Raw genomic sequence first — 11,360 nt, 5'->3', positions numbered from 1 at the left:
CACTTCTAGAAGCAACATACTATTTCGGAGTGGAGAGGTGCTCTGAAGAAGTGTGACGTGGGAGAGGACAGAAAGTGTGCAGGGGTGGGGTGGGGGCTGGGAATGTGCCGCTTGTGTGTTGCCAGAGGTGCTTGTTCTCTCAGGAAATGTGCTGGGAAGGTAGCTGCCACTCACACACGGGGTTAATCAGCCTGTGTGGTGCTCAGCGGGTGGACTGGTGCAGCCTGCTCTTCCTAGTGGGGTGGTGATGGAGAGTCAGTCTTTCCTTTTTGTAAGCCTCGGGTAGAGTGGACTTTGTTTCTGTGGCAGGGAAGAGGCGAGGTGCTGAGTCAGGGTGGCTGGGGGCTTCATGATGAGCAGGAGGATCTGGAGGAGACTGTCCAGAGATGCTACTGGGGCCTGAACTTGCCTTGTCTGCAAAGTCAAAGGACTCAGAGCCAGTAGTTAGAATACTATAGCTGTGCTCTCTTTTCTGTGGGAAGGGGGCTTTGGGAGGTCGGGGGTGGGCTATGTGCCCAAGGCCCCCAGGGGATGCCCCAAACCACATGTCGGGACTGAACCCCAGGTACATAGAGCATACATTCTTCCTATACATACTTACTTATGATAATGTTTAATCTATAAATCAAACCCAGTAAGAGATTACTAACAATAATAATAAAGTAGAACAGTTACAACAAGATAGTATAATAAAAGTAAAGCTTATGGTTTCTGGAATTTTCCATTTAATATTTTCAGACCATGGTTCACCATGGTTAACTGAAATTGTGGAGAATGAGTGTAGATAAGGGAGAGTGACTGTGATTCTTTTTAAAAATTCTGTTTTATTTTCACTTTGGTACAAGACCTAGGTCATTAAGTTGCTTGAACTTGCCTCATTGGGCCTTAGCATTCCAGAGTCCTGGGATTGTAGGTAGGGTCACCATGCTCAGCCCTCATTGTTTTTAACTGCTCAGAGATGAATTCCTTTAGAAGTCCAGATAACTCCAATTGCCCAAGTTGTTCTCTTTCTCTTTTCCATGAGTAAATGCAGATTTATCCCGAGTCTGGTTTCCTTCCTCTGTGTGATGGTGGTTGTGTCACCCTCTCACTGAGGCTGTGAGTCTTCATGCATCTCCGTGTCGCAGACATGAACCCAGGGAGGCGTCATGAATCGCAGGACTTGCTGTCCTTTCCGGTTCACCTTGCTTCTTAGCATTTAAACTCACCATATAACAATAATAGGTTGTCTCCCCTCTCCCCTTCTGACTTTTTACTGGGAAAAATTCCAAACACACATACAGGTAAAAACAGCACAATACACCTTCATCCTCAAGGTAGAATAAGGTTCAACGCCTGCTGTATGTGGTTTATCTATTTTATTTTCATTAAAGCTTTTTTTTTTTTTTTTTTTTTTTGGTGGAGCCATAGGATTGTACTCAGGCCCTTGCGCTTTCTAGGCAAGCTCTTATTCAACTGAGCTATCTCTCCGGCCCCATTAAAGCATTTTAAAGCAACCCCAGATATCATGGATTTCATCTCAGATGTCTCCGGGTGCTATTCTAGGGAGTATTTTCAATGCTATTAATACACTTAACGAAATGAGCAACAACCCCTAGTAGTAAGTCCTGCCAGGTCTTATTCAAGCATCTCAAGTTGCCTATGTAGTCTTTTTATAGTTGGGTGAGTCAAGATCTACACATGGTGAGATACAAGGGAGAGCCCAGCCACGCGGGGCCCTGTTCCCAGTTGGGACCTCTCCTTGCCTGTGTGCAGGGATTCAGCTTTGCCAGCCAAGTGCACCCTGACATTTGTGGTGCTGACTGTCTGGAAACGATGCCAAGTGTGCATGGCATTCGCTGATGTCTGCTGAGGCACAGATGTGAGTGCTACATGCTTCCTAGCTGTGTCTGGGAGAGGGTGACCAAGCTGGCAGCTGCCTTTTGGCTTCTCCATGTGATGTCATCCTTCTCTGTATTCTTACCTCTTTAAAATTTCATTTTATTTTATTTTTTGCATTTTAAGGAAGGGTCTACAGGGTGTTCAGGGTCTCACTACTAGATCAGACTCATAGTGATCCGCCTGTTTACAGCCTCCCAAGAGCTAAGATTACAGGCACATGTCACTTCGCCCAGTCTCAATTGCCCTCTCAGCATGTCCTGGGGGCGGGGCTGGCACGGCAGGCCTGGGGATCGAACCCCTAGCCCCTGTCCCTACTTGCAGGTGCTTTAATCCACTGAGCTATTTGGCCGGCGCTTCTTCCCTTATTTTGGATTTCATAGGCTGGCACAATTAAAATACTAGATAGGATTGTTGATTTTTTAATTTTGCCTAGTAAGGACCTAAGAAATTTATCCTGTCACCATTTACTGTTTTTGGGGTGTGGTCTTTCTCCCCAAAGTTCATGTGTTGAAAGCTTACTCAACAGTGTGTTGCGATTGAGGGGGTGGGGCTTTTAGGAGGCCTAGTGGGAGGTCGTTACTGGCTCCTCCCCACTCTCTGGCTTCCTGCTTCAACAAGGAATGGGTTCCTGTCATCTATGCTGCTATCACTGTGCTGTCGCCCTCACCAGGTGATGCAACCAGGGGCCCCCTCACCAGCATGGCCCAGCTATTTGAAATGTCTGCCTCCAAATTATAGGCTAAAATAAACGTCTTCTTTATGATACACGCAGCCGTGGGTATTTCATGCTTTGAAAGACTCACTGCTACTCTGTTGTTTCATTAAAAAGGGGATATTTTGAAATTCAAAGGGTAGGACTGACATTATGTTAGAATAATAGCTGGCTGCCTCTGTTGACACAGTATAAATGCTCCATAGTTTCAGTTTTCTCTTCTACCATGGACTGGTGACACAGTTAACAGTTTGACAATGGAGAAACATGCCTCTCCTGGTATTGCTTTAATAGTAAAACTTCTCAAATGATAGGAATGTCATTCTCTTCTATTAACAATGAAGAGGCCAGTGATAGAACTTAGTGGCAAGCACAAGGTCCTGAGTTTGATTCCAGATCACCAAGTGGGAGACTAAAATTTTAGTAAAAGTTGAAAATGAAGTGACTTAACTTGTGAGGTGGCGATGAGCCCAGGATGCTGCTTTCTGAACTGTGAGTTACAGAAATTGAGCAAGGATGACCATTTCCATATTCTCATGAGCCTGGATTTGGATCAAAAGCATCAAGAATTATTGATTTATGTAAGCTCATTAGACTCCTGACCCAACTTCTCAGTTCCTGAGAACTTTTGTTGGGCTTGTCCACATTTGCCAGCTCTACATTCCGCTCATGGCCTATACTCCACTCCCATCAGTCCTTGCATGACGTCAGCTGTTTTATGCATCCTCTACCCTTGATCTGCACCATAACATCAATGCTGAGTGGATGAACCCTTCACTGAAATTTTTCCCACTCTGTTCTGCTGCGTTTCAGACAATAGCCAGTTCCCTTTCAGTACGTTCACCTTAGTTTGTCAGGAGACAGCTCTTCCTCTGCTTGGTTAAGCTGGCCCCTCCTCTTTATTTTCCCATTTCAGGGAATAGGGAAGTTATTTATGCTAGAAAGTAGGAGTTCTGTCTGACAGATTCATCATCCTTCATATTTCTGCTACTGCCTCTTTGTAAACAATTTATTTCTAAATATATTTCCAGTCTATTTGCTTTATTCCATTGCTACGACTGCCACCTCATCTAGGTCACTGTTACTTCTCCCCTGGACTATTGCAACAGTTCTTGTTAATCACCATCTCTGTGGTAAGTCAATTCATTCTTCACACTGTGGCTAGACAACTTTCTTAACATTGGAACTGTGTCATAGCATACCTTCTGTTAAGAATTCTGAGGTTATTGTAACAAAGTGCAAGATAAAAAAATAATAATCTCTGCCAGGACCTACATGGCCATGTCATCTACCTGATGCCAACTTTATGTCATGATACTCTGGTTGTCATTTACTATGACTGACTGACACACAATCAATTTTTATTTCCTTGACCAAAGAACTTTCCTACCACTTAGAAAGTTTTTTTTTCACTGCCTTTTAACCTGCCTGTTCCTTCTGCTCTAGTTTGATATCAGAAGTCCCCCAAAATGGTGCTATTGAGAGATATTGAGATGTTGATAGGAGAATCCTTGTGGGAGGCCTTCCACCCATTGGGCTTATGCCCCAAAGGGGATTGTAGGATGTCAGTCTCTTTTCTTCTCTTTTGCTTCTTAGCTATGAGATGAGCAATTTTGCATCACCGTATGCCTGTATTGTGATGTATTGCCTTTCCTGAAGCCCAAAGCAAACTGAGAACTGAACCTTCAAAACCATGAGCTAGAATAAAATCTCTCTTCAGAGGTTGATTATATCAGGAATCTCTTATAGTGTTGGAAAGTTGAATAACACATCTGGTAGCAAAGAGTGGGACTATCTTTGCCATTGTTGTGTACCTGATATTGTGAAGACTGTAAGACTGATTTTTGGGAAGAGTTTGAAAAGTTTTGGGGAATGGTTAAATAAAATCTAGAAAAGTGTGATGAATGACTGTCATGCAGACTCAGAAAATCAATACTGATAGGAATGTAATAATGAAGGCAATGTTGTAAGGTTTGAAATGGAAATGAGAACTGTATTGAAAATTGGTCTAGATGCATCTTGGTAAAGAATGTAAGTGCATTTCCCTCAGACCCTGGTATATTGTGGGAAGCTAGTTTATCTCGTGGCAGCAAAACATTTTGGCTATGGCATGAGTATCATTGACTGTTCTTAGCCAAACTTATAATGAGATCAGGAATAAAAATTGAGAAGAACAGGAAGATTTGAAAACCTTGGCATTTGACTAGAAAAAGAGTATGTGGAAAGGTGTGGGTCACTAGCCCTGATAAAGGAAACCAAGGGCTTTCCATCTGGACAGTTGGAAAGATGCCTTGAGGATACCTCTGAAATGTGCAAGACCTCCTCACCCATCGTAGACTAAAGAGTATCAAAATGAGCATCTTTTCTGAAGACTCCGAGTAGGGTAGAGTCTTTTGAGAAAAGATCTTCTGGTCTACCCATCCAGAACCACCTAGGGAGTCATTTTCCCTGACTATGGCTAGCTGGCAAGACCGCAGAGGCTGCTGCAGCCATGATTCAAGTGAGCCCAGGTAAAGCTCATGCTGGCAGTAGATTTGGACCTTGTCCAGATGATGCTGATTTTGCACACATGCAGAATGCAAGGGTTTTGAGATCATAGAAGCTTCTTTTGAGATTTCAAAGGAAAACACAAGGCCAGACAATGAATTGTGGGGTTGGAATGCTTACAAGCAGCCTCTGACAAAGCAAGATGTGGAGCTATGGGAGTAAAACTGGAGAACCAAGCAGGCAGAATTGGGACATGGGAAGTGGTAATCACAGAAGCACACACGGTATACCAAGCCAGTCCACAATCATGCCGTGTGACTTGTAACTGTTGAGGCCATAGTGGTGAGGCTGCTGTTGTGACCCCTTCCTGACACAGTGTGGCCCAAGTATTGGACAGGGAGATTTATTTCAGCCTTTATTTTGTGCTGATCCCATGTCTCTGTTCTTTTGTTCCTCCCTTTTGGGATGAGAATGCACACCCACTGCCACTCCCACCACTGCATCGTAAGCTCAGGTAACTTTCTTTTTTGATTTTTACATAATGAGGTGGACATGGACTTTTGGAGGGCCGGAAACGGAGGGCTACAGCTTGGGTCTTCAGTGTCTAGCAAAGGCCCATGTGTTAAAAGCTTGGTTCCCAGTGATGCCGTCAGGGGGCTTCGTGGAAGGCCCTTGGGTCTTCAGGCGTGAATCCATGAAAGTGGGTGTGGCTTTCAAGTCTCTTCCTCTTTTTCATTTGCTTCTTGGCCATGAAGCCCTTTACTCTGTGCTTCTACCACAAAGTCATCCTTCCCGAGGTTCAAAGCCAGGGGCCAACCATGGATTAGAAGTTCTGAAACCATGAGCCACAGGAATCTTCTCTTTGTAAATTTATTACTTTAGATATTTTGTTATCGCAATACAGTAGTCCCCTGCTATTTCACAGTTTGGCTCTCACAGACTCACTGTTTTGCAGGTTTTGAAAAAAATTTAGTCTAAATTATTTATCATGGATTTTTCGCTATATTTTGGGATTTTGCAGTACCGTACAGTATGCATATGTTGTTAAAATTAGTAGGTTTATGAGTTTAGGAAATAGCTAAGAAGATTAGAAGTATTTTTTGAAGCATAGAAAAAAAAAGCATAGGAAAGGTTTATAAGAGTGTGGAAAGGGTTTCTAAAGCCTTAATACATATATAAATACTAAAATAAATATGTTACTACTTTGCTAATTTTCACTTATTGTGGGGGTGTCTGGAACATAGCCTCTGTGATAAGTGAGGGACCGCTGTAGGATCATGACTAATATACTGCTGTGAACTATGAAGTCCCAGACGACAGACCCTTTCAATGAAATACCCAGCTTCCTCCATCCATCCTGACAAAAAGATAGAAGGGAAAGACTGATTTCAAAACAGTCATGTTTTTGCTAGATCAGCCTGACTTGGGGTATTCAGGCCAGTATTTAACTTTTATTTATAACAATGAATCTTTTGTGAAATAAAATAAATCGTATTTTATTTTATTATTTATTTATTGATTATTGATATTGGGTCTTGCTACACAGTTCACACTCATAGTGATCCTCTTGTCTCAGCCTCCCCAGTTCAGCTCTATTTTGTCTATATTATCCAAAGTTCCAAACTTACTATAAAGCTCCGGTCTTCATAAAGTCTTCAACCTATCCATTTCTGAGGCACAGAGACCAGTAATTCATCCACTAAAAAAAACTAATTGCCCAGTTAGTGTTGGCTATTGAAAAGACTAAGATCAAATCCATGTAAATGGCTCCATACATTAAGCCAACACTTTTATAGTTTTAAAAGAGGAGAGTCGACATATTTGTAGGACCATTTCTTGTGACACTTTTCAGTAAATCATGTGACCTTAAGTCTTGTCTTCAGTTTAATGAAAATGAAATGCTTTTTGAGAACCATAACGTTCCTTGTTGAGTAACTCTTGCAATGCGTTTTCTTAGCGACTTGCCTTACCACCATATCTTACTTGCAAATTATTTCTACTTCCCAACTGAGCTCTACACAATGCTGATTAGTTCTCATCTTTATTCTGTGGATGTGATTTGTCTCCTTGTCTGTACTATAAGTTTCTCCTAAGTAGGAGTTTGTGACTTTTGGTGTTCATGCATTGTCAGTATAACAATAGTTAGGTGAAGTCATACAGCCTTATATCAAATTATCCAGAATCTCAGGGGCTTTACTTCTTCCTCAACGCACATGTCCAATCAGAGTCAGCAGGACTGTTGGTTAATGTGTAAATGAAGCCATCCTGATAGCTGTTTCTCTGATTCTCGCGATAGTATGGTGCCAGCTAACACAGCCATATAGCCATGCCTCACTGCGAAAGGAACAGCAAGAGCCACCCTGGATTACACTTGGGACAGGGATCCAGAGACACAGGACTCAGTGCCCTGAAGGTCCACATTCACTGCTCCACCAGATGCCAGGCTCCTTCTGGGATTTCTCTGTCACTCTGTTCCTAAAGAAAGGTAAAAAAGAAGACAGTTGCTGGTTGAAAATGAAGGTAGGATTCTTGCAGTCTATGTGTCCTTTGCTGGTTTCAACTTCTCTAAAATCTGGAAGGGAAAGGCCTAGAGAATATTTCAAAATAAGGCACCCCTGTGACTACCAGCCTTTTATGCAAGAAGTAGCTCTGCATACACCAATCATTGGGATGTCCATCCTGACCTTGTCACTGTTCTGCCAATGATTTGAATGACTGCAGATGTTGACACATAGAGACCATTTGCGGACTCCATGAACCTGGAACTGAGTTACGAGAGTGAGTCATTTGGGTGATAGAATTATGACCTGGAGCTGGAATCATGCACTGGAATAATGGGTTATTCTAAATGATCGATGTGTAGTGTTTGGATCTAAAAACCAATTGCGCAAACATGGAATGGCAGTCTTTTGAATAATAGCACATGTGAAACAATCTCCATGGTTTTTTGTTGACACGAATTATACTTTGATGCATGTATAATTCATGGGCTCATGCACTCTGCTGAGGCAAATGTGCTCAGGCTTGAGCTCAGACTGGGGTGAATTTATTTGAGGGGGTGAGGCGATGAGCCTGCGCAGAGGAGAACAGTGGGGTTTCCCTTGCAGCCACAGCACCCACAGAGCACATGAAGGAGCTAGGTCAAGTTAACTTGGAGAATAGAGAGCGGACTGGGGACAGGTGGGATGGAGAGGCAGTCTTTGAATGCCCAGAGGAATAAACTTCATAAACTTGCTGTAGAAGACAGAACAGGAGTAGGTTTTAGGGGTACTAATTTTTGACTCACAAGAGAGAATAGAGCCCATGGAAGTTAAGTCTCTGTGTGCCAAAAGGGATATCATTAATCCAAAGAGGAAAGTGACCAGTTAGCTCAATTGACCTAACATCCAAAGATTTTCTAAATCTTTGGGTTTTTAGTATTAAAGCCAGAAAACTCCCAGACAAACTTGTACAAACCAGTCACCCTATCGAAGGAGACTGCCTTTAATATCTTCTATTTCAGAGACTTTATGATTTATAAGAGCAATATGTTAATTATTTTTTTTTTAGAAAAATCTCAGGGAAAGCAATGACTCTTATTCAGTACTTTTGGTTTTCAAATCATACAAATTTAATCACACAGGACTTTTACATGCACTCAGAGATTGAATCACTGCGGCTGATTCATGCCTACAATTGTATCACATAATCAGGAGAGCATTTGCCTCCAAGTTCAAAGCCATTCATTACATAAATGAACATTTTAGAAATAAAGAGCAGCAACACTCTGAAGAAATCATAATGGATAATTTCTTGACTGAGTCGCTATTATTAGAGAAAGCATTAAGGTGAACAGAAAGTGCGTGGACTATGCACAACAAAAGAGGTGTTTGTATTGAACATGTCCTTGAGGAAGATTTGTTCCTTTCTTTTCACCATTCATTGTTGTCATAATTTTGGAATAAATTTATTAACTCAAACTGCAAATTTGCCAATTTATCCTTTCCTTATGTAGGAACAAGACCTTCATGAAAAGGTTTAGTATTTTCTTCCTGGCATCTTCGTGGGAATTGACTGCCTCCCCTTCTGCCTGTTCAGCGTCAGTGAGACCATGACATAGTAACTAACGTTTGCCAGTTTCCTGTAGCCTTGTTCCTTATGCTATGCTTGACAAAGCCACGCAAACAGAGTCTTTTGAAATAAGTGACTGGGTATGTCAGTTGTGTTTCTGTCACTGTGACAAAATACGTGAGGAAATCCTAAGGACGAGGTTTACTTTGGCTCACAATTTCAGAGGTTCAGGGTCATGTCTGACTGGCTCATTGCTTGAAGGACTGTGCTGAGGCAAAGTCCTGGTCAGGAGAATGTGGTGGGGCAAAGCTACTCACAGGCAAGGAAGGGGCCAAGCTCCTAGAAGGCCCCTAAATACTACCTTCCATTTGGCTCCAACTCCTAAAATTTCTACCACCTATCAAGAATGCCACAGCCTGGCCCCAACTCCTGGGCTTTGGGGACGTGTAAGACCCAACCATAACGAAAACCAATAATGGGTACACTCTTGGAGGCTTTACTCCTTTAATTTCCATCTAACAGGAGAGGCCTACAACTGTCTTAGCCTCCTGGTCAGCTCACTTTGTGCACTGTGTTGTGACAGCTTGTGAAACTCTAGTTGACAACATACTGTAGGTTGAGCAAGGCAGGACAGAAGGCTTGACAGAGAAGACATACATTTGTTCCTAGATGCTGCAGCCCCCCTTGTGGTCTCGCCAACCTGCTGAGTGCTCACAAATGGCTTTCTTGGAGGGAGAAACTGAACGTGCAGTCCCACGCTTATAGTGCATAGGTTTTCACATCAATTCAGCTAGCAAGTCAGGACTGAGTATTCTCACTGCATGCTGGATGTTTAATCCAGAATCTTTCTGAGCTTTTTACAAATCAACTCACTGGTGTTATTCAGGACCAGAAAATGTCTTACCAAATGGGAATCGCGTGGGTAGTTGTCAGTGATAATCAGCTATCTTTTAGTTTGCAGTATTTCGTCATGTTTAAACACTCTTGGAAACTTGTCTGCCCCTTTCCAAGACATGTGAGATTGTCCAAAAGGGATGAAGACAGATCCCTTTCTGCCTACCCTGCTCCCACCCCATCAAGTGATTGCTTTCTTCTTTTCTTTTGCTACTCCCCACCCCTGATTCAACCCATTTCTCAGACTCTTCATATTGAGCAGAAAGGATATCCCTTCATTATTTCTTAAGATTAGGGTGGAGATGACCCTGGCTTGTAGAATGGGAACCTACCCTGCAGAGAGAAATTGGGTAAGAGGGTTGAGAGGTAATTTGCTTGTGGTGGTGATAGAACACAGCGGGACTCAAGAGTGCTAGACCTGAACTCTCAGCCTGGTAAGGGTGGTGTGCATAAAAGAACTCAGTGACAGGAGTGTGAGGGAAGACTGGGGTAGGACCACAGGTTGGCTTCTGGAGGACATTCTCCCTGGGACCTGCCTTGGGGCTGTCCCTGCCCATATTCTGAAGCTGTTGACTGTTGTCAGGGAATGGCTACAGTGTAAAAAGCAGAATTATGTTGAATGAATTTATATTATCTGTCAAGAAACTCCTTCACAAATACTCAGAGTGGCCCTAAGTTCAGATATCTTTACCTTCCGCCCAGCTTCTCTCTCTCTCTCTCTCTCTCTCTCTCTCTCTCTCTCTCTCTCTCTCTCTCTCTCTCAAATATAGAAAGAAATCTAAAGTAACTACAATACTCATGCCAGAAAGTGACAAGAGCTAGGACTAGACTCCCCAACCCTCTCCCCTTTCCTCTCCCTCTCCTCCTCCCTCTCCCTCTCCCTCTATTTCTCTTTCCCCCTTTTCTGCTGAAAAGTAATGGCATTCCATGGCATGCTTCTCCTTCACTATATCCCTCTGCCATGACACCCTGACTTAGAGCTAGCCAACTGAGGACTACAATTTCTACAAATGTAAACAAAAATACACATTTTTTTCCCAATAACTTGCAGGTGAATGCAACTAAGACAATGATCATTCTTATTACCACCATACTCTATCAGAAACTCTGAGTTGTATTTTTACAAGTGATTTTAATGGTTAATGAATTTTGAAAAAGACTTTCATTGCAAAATTATAAATAGACATTTAGAAATTTACAAAAAGGCAGATTTTTATTAACCAGAATGTATTAAAAATGTTAAAGACTCCAACAGTGGGCTGAGGTTCTAGATAATAAACTAGAAATTGCATTGCCAAACATCTTACACGTACAAACTCAGTCTCTTGCTTCAGTC

The sequence above is a fragment of the Octodon degus genome, unplaced genomic scaffold (assembly GCF_000260255.1).
Source record: "Octodon degus isolate 3935 unplaced genomic scaffold, OctDeg1.0 scaffold00102, whole genome shotgun sequence".
NCBI lineage: Eukaryota > Metazoa > Chordata > Mammalia > Rodentia > Octodontidae > Octodon > Octodon degus.
This window is presented reverse-complemented; position numbering follows the sequence as displayed.